The following is a 19,136-nucleotide window of genomic DNA, read 5'->3' as shown; positions in this document are numbered from 1 at the left end:
TAGTAAGCTTGAGGTCAGTAGTAGTATCGTGTGACATTACATATAGAAGTTTTATATCCTTGCTCAGGAGATACAATGAAGTCCAGCTATGGAAGACCATGACCACAAGCAACAAAAGATCGGTCATTGGTTAGGATCTCACTTTAGGTGACATCCTCATCATAAAAGGAGATCTATGTGGTAGTATTATGCATGCTCTATATGCTGTGTTATGTGGATACTCTATGGCAGTGTGTTAGCAGAATATGGAAGGGCTCTGAGGGTACTTTGTGCATTCTGTATGGAGCTATAATTTAGGCACCTCATGGCGGTATCATTTATATAGAGAAATTTTTAGATGACAAAATACACAGTAATATGGATGCCTCTTTTCTACACTGTAACATTGTTACCATAGAGCTGATGGCAATTGGACCTCTTCAGGAACCTGTGGCAGGTACGACGGCAACCCCTGAACCCCTTATAGCCACATACTATGGAATGATAACACTTAAGGGTTTTCCATCCTGCCAATTAAAAATACCCCCTTGTCTTGACCCCTCTATTGTGCGTCTATTAGACATGCCCGCCCCGCCAGGGGTTTGTGGGTGCATTGTCCTCTGCACGATGGCCATTTCCTATTCAAAAGAATAAATGAAGCCTGATCACAGTTTGCTCGCTGTGTGATTGACCTGTGACCCAGATTCCTCAGCCGAAATCCAGTTCGGATGGATGAGAACCATTATCATTCTAAGGCTTAGACTACAATACTGCATTGGTGTGCAAAAACTTCTGCAACTATGTATTTAATAGTAGCGAATGAGCCAAACTCTTCACGCCTGCAATGATGGGTGTAAGCCGTCAATCATAGATAGGGGCCCCTTATTTTAATATTTGCCATGGGGCCCTTCCCATGTATATCTCTGCTCGAGAGCGTATGACTAATGGTGACTACATTTTGTTCTCCCATCATGCCCCAGGAGCTTTTTCTCCTGTGCTCATTGTCGCCCCCTGCTGTGTGATGTAAGTATGTCCGGCCACCATAGCTATACCATGAGCAAAGTGTCTAGTACTTTCTGTAAGCTGGAGTGGGGGAAGGGAAGTGACAACTGCCCTGCGCACATTTGTGGCTTAGGAAAACTGGTTGTCACTTTTATTTTAATTTTTATTTTTTTCAGAAAAACCTAAATTAAATCCCTTATAAAATTAATAATAATAATAATAATAGGAATCTGAATGGGAGGAATGTCACGCTTGATTGTAATGACTACTTATGAGTCAGTGTGTATTTAAAGGGATAGTCTCCTTTGATGTGGTTCTCTCCGTGTCCTTGTTATACCCCCCCCCCCATCCATTATTGTATTTGCTTTTTGTACATATTGTGTGTTTTGCACGGATTTAGTTTGTAGGTAGTTAACCCCTTAACTACTAGAGTACATACTACTTTTCAGCGATGGTAGTTTTATGGACCTTTTTCCTGTTTTATACCTTTAAAAAAAAAAGAAAATAGGTACCAAAACTCTTTAAATTTATAGTTCTTTATTCTTTAAATTTGCGATTTTTTATTTTTTAAACTAAAAGAAAGTTTCAGTCATTTTGATATATAACACGTATAATCTTGGATGAATGGAGCGGCGATGGCGACAGTTGGTATCGGTGTGGACTTCAATCTTCGGTCTGTGACAACCAGTCTGACAACCGTGCACCCAACCTGCCTCCTACCAGCCTGCAGGAGCTTTAATCCCTCAAGGTACATTCAAAATGAGACGGGATTAAAGCCCTGCAGAGTACGGCGCTTGGTCACTATTGGGTTAAAATTGCTATGCTGGAGATGATGAGGGATATGGAGCTATGTGCCCCCCACTGTGAGAGTACCACCCATGAGGGGCTTGTAGATACACCAGCTGAGGGGTGGACAGTCTGCGGAAATTATTCTGAAAGTCTTGCAGGTATGATACTGGGCAAGCAAATAGCAGTGTCGTTGCGAGCGTAATACGTCTTTTTCTTTTGTGAGTTTGTTGCTTTGGGACAGAATTTAAAGGGGGTTATCTCAGACAATGGGGGCACATGGCTAGGATATGCCCCCGCTGTCTTATAGGTGAGAACGGGGGGCTATATAGAGAACTGAGTCCTGAAAGTGATGGAGGGCGCACTGTGCATGCGCAGCCGCCCTCAATTCATTTCTATGGGGTCGCCGAAAATAGCCGAGCACTGGCTCGGCTATTTCCGTAGGGTCCATAGAAGTGAATGGGAGCGGTGGCTGGTCATGCGCGGTGCGCTCCCAATTCACTTCTATGGGAAGAGCGATTGGTGGCGGCCGGACCAGACTCCTCCAGCCACCACTTTTCGGGGCTCCGTTCCCGATATAGGTGCGGGTCCCAGTGGGACACACACCTATAAGACAATGGGGGCATATCCTAGCGATCTGCCCCCATTGTCCATGATGAGACAACCCCCTTTTTAATATTGTCATGCAGAATGGCAATTTAGTTTCACAAAATAGAATTTTGTGACTTGGAATAAAGCTTTTCGGTAAATAACAGAATGTTGTTTCACAGAATAGAATTTCGTGATACAGAACAAAAAAAAATTGTTTTACGGAATACAATTTTGTGATACACAACCCACTTTTCTGACACGAAACAGACTTTTGTGACACAAAATAGAATTTTGCAAAAGGAATAGAATTTTGTGACAAATAACACGTTTTTTTGTGACGCAGAATACAATTTTTTTGGTACAGTCTACCTTTTTGGCGACAGAATCTGAATCCATTCATTGATTTTTCACTGAAAATTTCTTTTTTTTCAAAGGTATAGTGTTCACAATCCGCGCCCAGGATGGGGAAGGCTATGTTTCGTATACACCGCATTATATAATAACGTAACTGGCAGGCCCAATGGGGCGGTTGTTGTTCCCCGTCAAACATGGCGCAGGTGGGGAAAATAGAAACCTTACTCAGAAATGAGCTACAATTCTTAACGTGAACAAAACCTGATGATTCCTACAATGAGTTATAACAAGGACAAAGGCATTACAGTGACGGTGTCAGTACGAGGGGTCGCTAGGTCGCATCGTGGGGGACAGCACATCCGCTTGCCAGGCGTCAATCGCTCAGCCTTATAGTGGCCAAAGCTCCATTTTTCTCCATCACCTAAAGCAGAATGATAAATTCTGTCCACCTGCAGCCACCACTAGGGGGAGCTCACTGCATACATTGAACTCATTCCTAAATCCGTGTGCAGTGGGCTCCCTCTAGTGGCGGCTGCCTTTAGACTGAATGTTATCATGGATCTCTATGTCCATGCAGGGGATTTGGAGCTCTGTATCAGTATAACCTAATAATACTGAAAAATCAATCTGCATATAATTTTGAATCTAAAATGACAAAGTGGTGATTCAGATTTTCAAAGCTGTGTGAATGGAACATGTTTTGTCCAGGATAAACATACATGTGAAAACAGGCAGGTGTTGCCAAGCTCAGCCACATGTCCCGGCAGGCCTGGCACACACATACCCGTCGGATCTCCCACAATTCAGTGTGATGATGTAAGTGATACATAGAAATCGAGCGCAACACGCAAGACCGGACCGGAGAGAGGAATTATTACAATTGTCTGCAAATATGCACTTTGTACTTGTAGGAAATGAATGGGAAACTTCACACCAATGGGAGCGTCCATATAACAGTAGTCCATCAGCTGTGAAACTACAACTGCCAGCATGCCCTGACAGCCCAACATGCTGGAGGTTGTAGCTTCACCAATGCTGGAGAGCCACGGGTTGCAGATTCCAGGGTATATGGTAAAATATAATCCCTACATTAAAAACTATAAAACAAAATGAAAATTAAATAAAAAATTTAAATGTCTGATACAGATACACTAGCCTGCACAGATTGAATAGAAAATCAGGATTAGGCCTCATGCACACGACCGTTTTTCGGGTCCGCATCCGAGCCGCAGTTATTGCGGATCGGGTGCGGACCCATTCACTTTAATGGGGCCGCAAAAGATGCGGACAGCACTCCGTGTGCTGTCCGCATCCGTGGCTCCGTTCCGAGGCACCGGCAAAAAAATATATAGCATGTCCTATTCTTGTCCGTTTTGCGGTCAAGAATAGGTATTTCTACAATGGGCCGCCCGTTCCGTTCCGCAAATTGCGGAAGGCACGCGGACGGCTTCTGTTTTTTGCGGATCAGCGGTTTGCGGTCGCAAGAAACAGCACGGTCGCGTGCATGAGGCCTTACACAGATTATTACCTCTAATGATCTATTATACGGGTGTAGGAGAGTTGAGTTTGTCAGTAGGCATGGTTACATAAGACTGCGTCTGCAGGTATTAGGCTAGGGCTACACGACGACAATAAGTCGCGCGACACATAGGGCACAGCTACACTACATTGATGTCGCGCAACAATTTTTATAATCATAGTCTAGGGTGTTGCACTGTGCGACAACATAGACTATCATTATAAAAATTGTTGCGCGACAAATGTCGTCGTGTAGCCCTAGCCTTTCCGACCTGCGTTGTCTTGACTCATAGGTATACCATATATAACCAAAATGCTGACTTCATACAACCAAATCCAGATCTGTGACACAGACGTACTACAACTGAGTTTGTCATTAGGCACAGCTGGAGATGTTTCATCTGTGGCCTTACATAGGACTGCAGGTAAATCGACTGCGTTATCTTGAGTCATAGATATACTGCAAAACACAAAAAAAATGCTGCCCTCAAATAGCCTATCCCACAGATATGATATACAGATGTAGTAGAGCTGCGTTTGTAGGTAGCCACAGCTCAAGATGGGTTGTTTGTGGTTTTACATAGGACTGCTAGTAAACCAAATGCATTATTTTGACTCATAAGGATATCACAAAACACAGAAATGCTGTGCTTATACAGCCAAATCCACAGTACTGTTATACAGATGTAGTAGGGCTGAGTTTGTCAGTAGGCACAGCTCAAGATGGGTTATCTGTGGTTTTTCACAGGACTGCTGGTAAACTGACTGCATTATGTGGACTCACAGTTATACCACAAAACACACAGAAAAGGATTTCCTCAAGTAACCAAACCCACAGATCTGTTCTACAGATGTAGCAAAGCTTGAAGGCACAGCTCAAGATGGGTTATTATCTGTGGTTTTACATAGGACTGCTGGTAAACCAAATGCCTTATTTTGACTTATAAGGATATCACAAAACACAAAAAGTGCTGTCCTTACATAGCCAATCACGATGTAGCAGTGCTGAGTTTGTCAGCAAGCACAGCCCAAGATGGGTTATCTGCGGTTTTACATAGGATTGCAGTTAAACTGACAGCATTATCGTGACTCATAAGAATACCACAAAACACACAAAAAAATATGCTGTCCTTATACAGCCAAACCCACAGATCTGTCATAGAGATGTAGCAGGGCTGAGTTTGCCCCTAGGCACAGCTAGAGATGTTTTATCCATAGTTTTACATAGGACTGCAGGCAAACCGACTGCATTATCTTGCCGGCAAGAGCTATCACAAAGCACAGACCATGCAACCCCAAAGAGCTAAATGACAAATTCAGCTCTGCTACGTCTGTACCAGGCGACGTTTCAGTGGCAGGTGGCGGTGACAATGACCTGTTCCCTGGGCGTCTATCATCCGGGACAAAGTCTTGAAGGAGCAAGAAATGAGGAAGTTTGAGTCTCACCTGCTGCCTGAGGAGCTGGGGCCGCAATAAGACGTCTCCTCTCAGTCTTGAGGATTATCTTCTTGCTGATGTATTTTTTTCATGGCTGTGGGGTGTTTCCTGCGCGCTGCTCCGCTGCCAAGTAGTGAAGTGGGCGAGACCTGTCAGGGTGTTTGCCTGCGGTTATTATTACCTGCTTCCTACCTGATTCCCTCGCAGTGATTACCGTGCCCCCCCCCCCCCCCCTTGCTTTTCCCTCTGCAGGGATTGCAGCGGGCACTGGAAGGGAGCAGACTGGTTTGCAGCTGCTTTGGCAGGGTGTAGAGTCAAACACGGGTGTATGGTTTCGGCTTTTGTAAGTTCTAACCTTTGATATTGCGGCCATTGTCCTGCGGCTCATATTTCACCCACATGTGACATGAATGCGCAGGGTTGTCAGGACGGATTACCGGAGAATATTCCGCACTGTACTAATTGTGAGAGATTATTTCTGGGAGAACTACATGTATACTCCAGCCCTTTAAATATGTGGCACGCCCAATTTAATGCTGCCCCATAATGGTGACAGCCACAGAGCCCCCATAACAGTGACATCTATAGAGCCCCCATAACAGTGACATCTATAGAGCCCCCATAACAGTGACATCTATAGAGCCCCCATAACAGTGACATCTATAGAGCCCCCATAATAGTGACATCTATAGAGCCCCCATAACAGTGACATCTATAGAGCCCCCATAACAGTGACATCTATAGAGCCCCCATAATAGTGACATCTATAGAGCCCCCATAACAGTGACATCTATAGAGCCCCCATAACAGTGACATCTATAGAGCCCCCATAACAGTGACATCTATAGAGCCCCCATAATAGTGACATCTATAGAGCCCCCATAACAGTGACATCTATAGAGCCCCCATAATAGTGACATCTATAGAGCCCCCATAACAATGACAGCTATAGAGCCCCCATAACAGTGACATATATAGAGCCCCCATAATAGTGACATCTATAGAGCCCCCATAACAGTGACATCTATAGAGACCCCATAACAGTGACATCTATAGAGCCCCCATAACAGTGACATCTATAGAGCCCCCATAACCCTGACAGCCATAGAGCCCCCATAACAGTGACATCTATAGAGCCCCCATAACCCTGACAGCCATAGAGCCCCCATAACCCTGACAGCCATAGAGCCCCCATAACAGTGACAGCCATAGAGCCCCCATAACAGTGACAGCCATAGAGCCCCCATAACTGACATCTATAGAGCCCCCATAACAGTGACATCTATAGAGCCCCCATAACAGTGACATCTATAGAGCCCCCATAATAGTGACATCTATAGAGCCCCCATAATAGTGACATCTATAGAGCCCCCATAATAGTGACATCTATAGAGCCCCCATAACAGTGACAGCCATAGAGCCCCCATAACAGTGACAGCCATAGAGCCCCCATAACTGACATCTATAGAGCCCCCATAACAGTGACAGCAAAAGTGCCCCCAGAATCCCGGACATTTTGGGCAGCGGGCACAGACGGCAAATTCCCCTAAAATCCCCATAGTCTCTATGTCCTTGAATCGTCCTCTACTGTCAGGTTCTAGATTTGTGGGTTCTACCTGGCGAGACTCAGAAAACAGCCAATATGTCCGCCAGCGCGGCTCCCCCATTCCTGTAATCCTGTCTATTCAGGGGCAGGGGATGCGTCACTGTGCCGCGGGTAAATCTGCCATTTATGAGCCTGGGAACGTTGGGTGACCACCCTATAGAAGCCGCCTAGTTTTCCCTTAAAGGGGTTTATGATATAAAATAATATATATATTTTCCAAACAGCGCCACCCTGCTCCAAAGGCTATGACACATATTGCAGCTCATCTCCTTACACTTCAGCCCTGCAATACCAGACGCAGCCAAGAACAACAGTGGCGCTATTTTTTTAAGAACCTTTCCTGTGTCCCATAGAAAGCCCCTCCACAGAACTGTCATCATGGATGTAAAAAAAAAATGACTCCCCAGTTCTGTCCCCCTAAATTGTTGGTGGTTGTGGTCACCAGCAGGTGTGATAACTGGTACAGGTGGGGTTAACAGGACGTCTCCTTATGGAAGGTGCCCGGGGAAACTCTTAGTAAATAGGTAGGAGGCGGATTTCTCCTTTGTGCCGTCTGTCAAAGGCTGAGGCTCGCTCAATGGCGGAAGGCGGAGAGCACATAGTGTAAGATAAACACGCGACTTGTACCAACATCTGCCGGAGATCCGCGCGCTGCACCTACTGGCGGAAATGTGCACATGTTTAATGTAAATACAGGGGGTGACTTCTCTGCAGGGCCCTTGTGCAAACTCTGAAAGGTGTCATACCCCATTTCTGCTGGGGAGGCGCTGCAGGGAAATCGAACACTTACTGCAGATAACAGCTGATCGCTGGGAGTCCCAGCAGCAGGACAGCATGTGATCCGCTAATCATTGGTCAGGCACTTCATGGACTAGCCCTTTAAGCTTTATTTACATAAATCTGGACAATCCCTTTAAATTCAAGCTCCAATTGCTGCAACTCACTAATATAAATTTAATATGGGTACTGCCCCTCCATGACACTAATGATTCCGGATCCTTACTGTGCCTGGGCATGTCCTGGGTACATTTCCTATCCGGAGGCGCCTGGTGCACTGAGCGTGATAAACTACATCACATTACTGACAGGGTGCGTACTGTAAGTGCTCTCATTGTACTGCCACCTGCAGGGCAATCGCAGGTATCACACAATTTAGTAGGATCGCATTGATCATGCATTAGAGCAGGCATCCTCAAACTGCGGCCCTCCAGCTGTTGTAAAACTACAACTCCCATAATGCCCTGCTGTAGGCTGTTCGGGCATGCTGGGAGTTGTAGTTTTGCAACAGCTGGAGGGCCGCAGTTTGAGGATGCCTGCATTAGAGGGTGCAAAGGGGCCATCATGCATACATATAGGGGAATGGTTCTCCAGACCCAGACCTGTATTCTCAGTGGATCCAGAGCTCCCGAGATACAAGCTTGAGTGAAAGCTGCAGATTTGGGGTCTTTTTCCTTCTCGCTGATGTGTGCTCTGAGCTAATCGACTGCTCCCTCCCCCCTCTCACAGCATCCACTCTCACAAACACACTGGTTTTGCAGCTGCATCTCCCTCCTCTGCCACCTGCAGGGCAATCACAAGTATTGCACAATTTAGTAGGATTGCATTGATCAAGCATTAGAGGGTGCAAAGGTGCCACCATGTATACGTATAGGACATGGTGCTCCAGACCCAGACCTGTGGTCTCAGTGGATACAGAGCTCCTGAGATACAAGCCTGAGTGTAACCTGCTGTTTTGGGGTTTTTCCCTCTCATTTATGTATACTGTGAGATATTAGGCTGCTCCCTCCCCCCTCTCACAGCATCCACTCTCACAAACACACTGCAGCTGCATCTCCCTCCTCCTCCCCTTTCCACATTTTTTACACACGGTTTTATATAAATAATTTTTTCTGGGACCAAGAGCATTGTTGACCATCTACAGAGACCCTGCAGCAATGGACAGGCTAAGGCTCCTTTCACACGGGCGAGTATTCCGCGCGGATGCGATGCGTGAGTTGAACGCATTTCACCCGCACTGAATACCGACCCATTCATTTCTATGGGGCTGTTCACATGAGCGGTGATTTTCACTCATCACTTGTGCGTTGCGTGAAAATCGCAGTATGCTCTATATTGTGCGTTTTTCACGTAATGCAGGCCCCATAGAAATGAATAGCGTTGCGTGAAAATCGCAAGCATCCGCAAGCAAGTGCGGATGCGGTGCTATTTTCACGCACGGTTGCTAGGAGACTGATCGGGATGGGGACCCGATCATTATTATTTTCCCTTATAACATGGTTATAGGGAAAATAATAGCATTCTGAATACAGACTGCATAGTACAATAGCGCTGGAGGGGTTAAAAAAAAATAACGTAGCCGGCATCTCCTTCTGTCTGCATCTTAGCTCTGTGTAGCAACAGGACCCGTGGTGACGTCACTCCAGTCATCACATGATCTTTTACCATGGTGATGGATCATGTGACGGACCATGTGATGACCGGAGTGACGTCACCACAGGTCCTGTTGCTGCACACAGCTAAGATGAAGACAGAAGAGAAGCCGGCTGCGCGATCAAGTGGATGAGATGAGTTAAATTATTTTTATTTATTTTTTAACCCTTCCAGCACTATTATACTTTGAATTCTGTAGTCAGAATGCTATTATTTTCCCTTATAACCATGTTATAAGGGAAAATAATACAATCTACAGAACACCGATCCCAAGCCTGAACTTCTGTGAAGAAGTTCGGGTTTGGGTACCAAACATGCGCGATTTTTCTCACGCGAGTGCAAAACGCATTACAATGTTTTGCACTCACGCGGAAAAATCGTGCGTGTTCCCGCAACGCACCCACATCTTTTCCCGCAACGCCCGTGTGAAAGAGGCTTAAGGAAAGGGGAGGGAGATGACTCCATCAATAAGACGATGAGAACAGTTATGACTTAAGTTGATATCTTTGGTTTCTCCATAGGTCACCCGTTTAGTAATGGGAGCCAAATAAATACTCAATTCTATGACGGAATGCCTTTAGAGGCATTCCGTTATTCATTCCGTCATAATAGAAGTATATGGGCTGTAAAGCGGATCCGTCCCGTTTCTGTTATTTCCTCCCCTGCATAATAGAAACGGGACGGATCCGTTTTGCAGGCCATAGACTTCTATTATGATGGAATAAATAACGGAATGCCTCTAAACGCATTCCGTTTTGCATTCCGTCATAGAATTGCGTTTTGGTCCGTGGTAACGGAATCCATAACGCAATTCACCTTTTACCACCAAGCGAAGTGTGAACGAATTTCATAAGCGGAAATTCGCTCATCTCTAATGGTGATAATCATGACAGCAACACAGAGTATTTCAGGAGTGTGATGACTTTGCAGGAGGGAGTGATCGTCCACTCCTGTGACGCAGTAATGAGAATGGGTTCACCCCAATAATCAGTTTTTAACATCATGTTGTTTTTCGGTCCACGTTCTGTGCTGATTAATTTATTACTAACTTTTTATAGCATTTTACTATGACAGCGCTCCAAATCCCTTGCATTGACACATAACTAAAGTATAAATTCCACACTACCTGCAGCCACCACTAGAGGGAGCTTACTGAATACTGTTTATGCATAGAACTCAATAATAAACCAGTATGCAGTCAGCTCCGTAGCTCCCTCTGGTGGTGGCTGCAGGTAAAGCAGTTTTTATCATTTACTTCTATGTCAATACCAGGGGTTTGGAGACCTGAGCAATAAAAATATTAAGAAACCATATTTAAGGCATATCAGATTCTCTAGTCTGATGAAAAAATCTTGTGCAGCGCTCTACCCCTTGGCTATCATTTACATCTGGGAACGGGTTAGTGGATAGCAGCAGGTCGGTCTGGTCTTGTTGAGACTCCAGCAGTTGCCTGATGTAGAGGATCTGGTGGCGTTTTATGGACACCTTTTGCATCGCCGGGCGCTGGGTAAAGTTTCTGAGCAGATTTATCTGAAAAACCAAAAAGACACAATTATTATTACGCTCAATCACTGAAACTTTGTAATATGTAAATCAGGGTACACAGATCTCAAAGAGCCCCACAGCTAACTTACTATGGGCCCCCTGCACCTCCAATTTCCCAATATGCATGCGACAAACACTCCCAGGCAATGCGGAATGCAAAGTGCAACATAATGGAATTTCAACCAATTTACGATCTTTTTAATAAGATAAAAAAAATTGTAATAAAAAAAAAGTCGCCGTTGGAAAAAGCGTAACTGGTGTTTCAAAATGATGGCAATCATTCCGAACTCTGTATTTCTCAATGTATTTATATCAGACATTGATAAATCTGCTTCTCTTCACATATTGCAAAAATGTCTGAGTGCAGCCACCACTAGGGGGAGCTCAGAGCATAGGAGTTTATACAGTTATCATTGTCTGATGTCTCTTTGCACTAGGCTCCCCCTAGTGGCGGCTGTGTGAAAATGCTGTATTTTCACATTGGGAACAGAAGAAGGAGTTGGGCGCCTCCTTCCTCCCTTGCTCCATAGCAGTAGCGTGGTCTAGCGCCATTAAAAGTATGCCGCTGATATAAATGCTCAATGCCTAAGAGCTTTGCTTGATGTCAGTGAATGGAAAGAGATTTTTTTTTCACATTCAGAGGACAGAAATTTTATTAACACAAGGCAGGTGTGCGAGCAGCCTGACCATGATTTGTTCCAAAGGAAACTTTGAAGTATCCTTGACAGTCTGGTATTGCTGAAACTTTGCGGTGACTGGCGGGAGACATTGTAGCAGCACATACATGTTACATGTAGTGGATAGAATCACATTTGTGAAAGGAGGCATTGCCACCTGGTGGACAAACTGAGTACTGCAGCTCCTGGAAACTATAAGCAAGTCCTTACTGTCTCAGCTAGTCACCTTGTCCAGTGACATTGGTTCTCCATACTCCTCCTTCAGCTTCTCCTTGGATTTCTCCTGCAGGATTCTCCATAGTTCTTCTGCTCCGGGTGTGTCTGCAAAAGAGATGAAGCAGCTGGACAAACGTGGGCCACTGATCCAGCTAGCCATGGAAGACCGTGGGTCTTTGGTCCCAATACAAAATCTCCCAACCAGAGCTGAGGAGCAATGGCAGGCTCTCCAAGTGCAATGTCCTGCCCGGTCTGACACCCGTGCAATGGTATGAATGATCAGCGGCACACAATGCAAGGAGCGCGTCAGCACCAGAGCCATAGGGGGTTCAGGGCAGAAGTCATACCCGGGCCCTGGTGCCTAAAGGGGCCCAAAGATCCCTCTGCCACATATGAAGACACCAGTATATCAATGGCACATGGTGTCGGACCCCTCGCTCCGACGCACATTTTACAATTTGACTTGTCTGCGGTAATTTACCTTCCATCTGGTCCAGGATGCTTCGCAGTGAGGGGCTGATGTGAAACTCCATCGGTGGAGGATGCAGGAAGTATTCGGCCGTTTCAGGACCCAGAATCCTTTGGAAAGAAATTTAAGCCGATTTATTACTGCCGCATGGTTTTGGATAATGGACAAACATGATGAGGGCGGCCACCATGCCCGAGCTGCAGCCGCATGTGTCCATAGGGACCTCTAGACGGGAGATGTCTCATTGACTTTATATGGGAGAGTGTTGTGGGCATGCTCTGTGACCTGTGCAGAGGTCATTGTGCAGGGAGAGGGAGCAGATAAGCTGTGACATCACCTATTGAGAATGGTGGATCCTGTGTTATCTATACACATATATAGGAGTTATCTATCATTGTAATCCTGTCTGTCATGATAATGAGATGACTGCTTAGGTGTGATCTCCACAGAACAGGAAGTGTCAGCCTATTCTGAGACTCAGTGTCCTCTGTGCAGGGAGGGGGAGAAGGCGAGATGTGATATGACCCATTGAGAACGGTGGATCCTGTGTTATCTATACACATATATAGGAGTGATCTATCAATGTAATCCTGTCTGTCATGATAATGAGATGACTGCTTAGATGTGATCTCCACAGAACAGGAAGTGTCAGCCTATTCTGAGACTCAGTGTCCTCTGTGCAGGGACGGGGCGAAGGCGAGATGTGATATGACCTATTGAGAATGGTGGATCCTGTGTTATCTATACACATATATAGGAGTGATCTGTCCTTGTCATTCTGCCTGTAATGATAATGAGATGACTGCTTAGGTGTGATCTCCACAGAACAGGAAGTGTCAGCCTATTCTGAGGCTCAGTGGCCTCTGTGCAGGGACGGGGAGAAGGCGAGATGTGATATGACCTATTGAGAATGGTGGATCCTGTGTTATCTATACACATATATAGGAGTTATCTATCATTGTAATCCTGTCTGTCATGATAATGACTACTGAGATGTGATCTCCACAGCACAGGAAGTGTCAGCCTATTTTGAGGCTCGGTGGCCACTGTGCAGGGAGGGGGAGGAGGTGAGATGTGTCATCCCCTATTGTGAATGGCGAATACTGTGTTATCTATATATATAGGTGTTATCTGTCATTGTAACACTGCCTGTAATGATAATGAGATGACTGCTTAGGTGTGATCTCCACAGAACAGGAAGTATCAGCCTATTCTGAGACTCAGTGGCCTCTGTGCAGGGAGGGGGAGAAGGCGAGATGTGATATGACTTATTGAGAATGGTGGATCCTGTGTTATCTATACACATATATAGGAGTGATCTGTCCTTGTCATTCTGCCTGTAATAATAATGAGATGACTGCTTAGATGTTATCTCCACAGCACAGGAAGTGTCAGCCCATTCTGAGGCTCAGTGGCCACTGTGCAGGGACGGGGAGAAGGCGAGATGTGATATGACCTATTGAGAACGTTGGATCCTGTGTTATCTATACACATATACGGGAGTGATCTGTCCTTGTCATTCTGCCTGTAATGATAATAAGATGACTGCTTAGATGTGATCTCCACAGCACAGGAAGTGTCAGCCTATTCTGAGGCTCTGTGGCCACTGTGCAGGGAGGGGGAGGAGGTGAGATGTGACATCCCCTATTGTGAATGGCGAATACTGTGTTATCTATATATAGGTGTTATCTGTCATTGTAACACTGCCTGTGATGCTATTGAGATGACTGCTGAGAAGTGATCTCTACAGAACAGGAAATATCAGCCTACTATTAGGCTCAGTGATCAGAGGGAAAACTTTCAGGATTTAAAAAAAAATATATTTAATAATGTAAAACCTTGATTTAAACTATTTGCAATTTTCTGACACATTCCCTTTAAATTGGAATCAGTCATACTTCCCTTTTAACTAGTGGCATATCCTCCATAGAGGCAGACCGTGCAACTACTACGGAGGCTCAGTCACCGAGCTGCTTCTTGACACAGTTGTGGTATTTTATTATAAACCACACTAGGAGGGGCTCAATGCGTAGAGAATTTTACAGCTTCCATTGAGTTCAGTGCCAGCTGTGTAACTCTGAATGCACTGAGCTCCCTCTAGTGGTGGCTGCGGGGAGCTTTATAACTTTGCTTTGTAATGGGAAGTAGGGGCTGTATGACCATGAAACTGCTAAATGTAATGTTGGGTGGAGAATGGGGCACTGGGATTCCCTTGTGTTGGACACATACTATACTTGAATACCTCCCAAGTCTGACATTTAAAGGGACAGTCCTTACTTTTAACACAAATTTCCTCTTTACTTTAGAAATTTTACACTTATTCCTTTTATGATTTATTGCATATGGGGTGATATATATTGGGCTGATTTTGGGGACACTTACCGATGCAACTGCTGCACGTAGGTCAGATTTCCACCAGACCCATCACCCTCATCCTCCTCTTCGGATGATTCCGGCAACATTTTGCAGACGCTGCGGCAGAACGGGCTATTGTCAGAATCCCTTCTTTGGACAGATATCTTCTGCTTAGGGCTCAGCCTCCAGTCCTGACAACCGGCCATGACTACCTTCCATCAGAAGAACATGGATGAACCCGATTTCCTCTGTGCGCTGCAGATTTCCCTCCCCATGTGCTCTCTGTACCTCCCCGTGCCGCCGCAGTGGTTATCACAGTACACAGCGCTTCTTTTATATTGTCCAGGGAGGGTTGTCATAGTGACCTCTGTCTTCAGATGGTTTTCCCATTTTCCCCTGGTAATTATTAATATACATAAAATCTCTAAGAGCGAGCAGCGTCTCTCTGCCCCGCTGAGCTGCTGCCGGCGGGGGGGGGGGGGCACTAATAATGGAGAGGGTTGGTGAGGGGGACATAGGTGAGCTGTAAAATCAGCCCCATTCATCACCCTCTAAATCACCGTCCACGAGTTCTCTGGGAATGGAGACCGGGTCCATCTATCTGCTTTATATTTGCATTGTTGAATAAGTGTCAGCGTTGCCTATTCCCGAGGAAAGCCGCCATATTCTATTCTGGTGGGAAGACTCTTACAACAAGAAAGGGGGGGGGGGGGGTGTTATTTTTTATTTAAAGGGGTCCTCCAGCGATCAGCTGTAATCTGTGCAGAAACCTGGCATTATGTGTTCCATCTCCCTGCAGCGCCCCCCACAGGTGGAGTGAAGAGTTGCACAGTGTCCATTCACATCAGTGGGTTGTCTGTGTAATGCAGGACAGGACGGGTCCTCCAGAGCGAGAGACGCTCTTTGTAACCACTCTGGCCTGAGGATCCTGAACAAAGGGCGCCCCTCTATTAACTGGGAATTTCTGAATAGGGTGAAGAAACATATTTTCTTTTTAATTGGACAAAGCCTTTAAAAAAAAATAATCCGATGGACGGACCTCTAAGTGTCCTGCATTACTATGGGCCTCCTATGGAGACTGGCACAGGGTCGGGCAGTTACAAGGGAATCAGAGAATGAAGGAGGAAGCTATATGGTACTGGAGGCCCTGTCTGGCAGTGGGGGCACTGGAGGCTACTGGAGGCCCTGTCTGGCAGTGGGGGCACTGGAGGCTACTGGAGGCCCTGTCTGGCAGTGGGGGCACTGGAGGCTACTGGAGGCCCTGTCTGGCAGTGGGGGCACTGGAGGCTACTGGAGGCAGGCCCTGTGTCTGGCGTCTGGCAATGGGGGCACTGTATGCTACTGGAGTACCTGTGTCTGGCAATGTGGGCACTGTGGCTGGCAATAGGGGCAAATTGGATGGTGCTGGATGACCTTTCTGGCAGTGGGGGCACTGAATGCTACTGGAGAACCTGTGTCTGGCAATGGGGGCACTGAATGCTGCTGGAGGACCTGTGCCTGGCAATGGGGGGACTGGATGCTAGTACTGTGCCTGGCAATGGGGGCACTGAATGCTGCTGGAGGACCTGTGCCTGGCAATGGGGGGACTGGATGCTAGTACTGTGCCTGGCAATATAGGCAACTTAGATGCTGCTGGAGGACCTGTGCCTGGCAATGGGGGCACTGAATGCTGCTGGAGGACCTGTGCCTGGCAATGGGGGCACTGAATGCTGCTGGAGGACCTGTGCCTGGCAATGGGGGCACTGAATGCTGCTGGAGGACCTGTGTCTGGCAATGGGGGCACTGAATGCTGCTGGAGGACCTGTGCCTGGCAATGGGGGCACTGAATGCTGCTGGAGGACTTGTGTCTGGCAATGGGGGGACTGGATGCTAGTACTGTGCCTGGAAATATAGGCAACTTAGATGCTGCTGGAGGACCTGTGCCTGGCAATGGGGGCACTGGATGCTAGTACTGTGCCTGGCAATGGGGGCACTGAATGCTGCTGGAGGACCTGTGCCTGGCAATGAGGGCACTGAATGCTGCTAGAGGACCTGTGTCTGGCAATGGGGGGACTGGATGCTAGTACTGTGCCTGGCAATATAGGCAACTTAGATGCTGCTGGAGGACCTGTGCCTGGCAATGGGGGGACTGAATGCTGCTGGAGGACCTGTGCCTGGCAATATAGGCAACTTAGATGCTGCTGAAGAACCTGTGCCTGGCAATGGGGGCACTGGATGCTAGTACTGTGCCTGGCAATGGGGGCAAGTTGGATGCTGCTGGGGAACCATGGCCGTCGACAGCACCTACCTTAAGCGTCCATTACTCCTCTGTGTAGGAATGTGAAATCCGGGACTCCGGCCTCACATTACATATAAATGGCTGATACAAAGATGGGAGTTTCTCGGGTCTCGCACATAGAGGAGTTTCATCACACGTTATGGGATTGCACAACGTGCGGCAGGTACCTGCAGTGAGGACCTAATTATGGCGTGAACATATTAAATGTCCCAAGGGTTTCACAACGCATTAACCCAATCATGACCACAGGACAAAGAGCAAAGCCAAAGATTTAACAAAGAAACAAGTGACTAGAGATGGCTTTGCGGTTTGTCCGGCGGTCGTTTCACCGCAAACTTTGCTCGTTCGCGGTTCGCCAAACGGGCGAACATATGGAGATGTTTCCCGGCGCCATATTCTTTTACATTGTGAAGAACTTTGACCCATGACACATCCATCAGGTGGTACAGGACAGCCAATTGAGACGTTTGAGCACATGGACATACCCCCTACCTTATAAATAAACCTGATCTGGCCGCCATTTTACATTCAGTGTTTTGCCAGTGTAGGTAGAGGTTGCTGTGTGGAGCAGGGACAGGCTGTTAGGGACACCAAACGCTAGCTAATAGGGCCACAAAAGTCCTTTTAATGACTAGTATAGGTGTGCTATCGATAGGTGTGATACACAGAGGGGTGCGATATACTTATAATATACTTTCTAACATAGAAAGTATATTATAGTGCATTTGTATTGTGTGGCAGTTGTGAGCGGTTCTGCTGCTATACCGCAGCTACACAGAGGGACAAACACTATTGGAACAAATAATTTCTACTGGTGTGATTTACCAGTTGCTCCCCCAAAAAACGGGGGGGGGGGGGGGGGGGGGGGGGTGATATACCTTCTACCACAAATACTGCTCTTCTCTAGGGACTTTTGTCAAAGGGTTATTTTGAAAATGACAGGCAGAGGAAGAGGCAGGCCGTTCCGCAGGGGTGGTAGGGGTCGGGCAGGTGCACCAGGCCGGAGCCTAAGTGGGAAGTTGGAGAAGGTGTGTGCCATTACGTCAAAGGACGCACCATACTTTGTTGAATGGCTCACTCAGCCTTCCACTTCTGCACCCTCCTCATCCTCTGTATCTACACCCTCCTCACTCTCTGCTGTGTGCACCCCGAAAGACACCATCACCACCACCACCATAGCCCCTCCGCTCGAGTCAGAGGAATTATTTTCCCATCCATTGCAAGACCTTACTGATGCGCAGCCATTCTTGGCATCGGATGAGGAGGTAGCAACGGCCGCCACCCAGCAGTCTGACGACAGTACCCAGATCAGCCCAAGGAGGGAGGTCCCCGCTGTTGCTGCCTACTCCGAGATCTCTAATGTCAGTGGTGGTGAAGGTGACGATGATGACGTATCGATGGACGTCACGTGGGTGCCCACAAGAGAGGAAGAGGAGGGGAGTTCAGAGGGAGAGACGGAGCAGCAGATAAGGAGGAGAAGCAGGCAGAACTCGCAGTGCACAGGAGGCAAAAAGCAGACTGCAAATGTATCTGGAGCGAGCCATCCACCATGCACGGTCACATCTTGCGCTCCCAGGACGCTGACACATGGCTCCGCAGTGTGGGCTTTTTTTAACGTGTCAGATGTTGACAATAGTATTGCCATCTGCAGCCTGTCCTGTCAACGCATAAGTCGCGGTAAGCCCAACACTCACCTAGGGACGACCGCCTTAAGAAGGCACCTGGCCTCCCATCACCGAGCCCAGTGGGAGCAACGCTGTCAGAACCCACAAAGCCACACTCCCGGCGCTCCACGTCCTGCCTCTTCTCCTTCTCCTCCCATTTGTCCTCCACTCCACCTTCCACAGTGCAGTCGTCGCATTCATCTGGCAGAAGGCAGGCTTCCGTGGCCCA

The sequence above is a fragment of the Bufo gargarizans genome, chromosome 7, assembly GCF_014858855.1.
Source record: "Bufo gargarizans isolate SCDJY-AF-19 chromosome 7, ASM1485885v1, whole genome shotgun sequence".
Taxonomy (NCBI): Eukaryota; Metazoa; Chordata; class Amphibia; order Anura; family Bufonidae; genus Bufo; species Bufo gargarizans.
Note: the sequence above shows the minus strand (reverse complement) of the source record.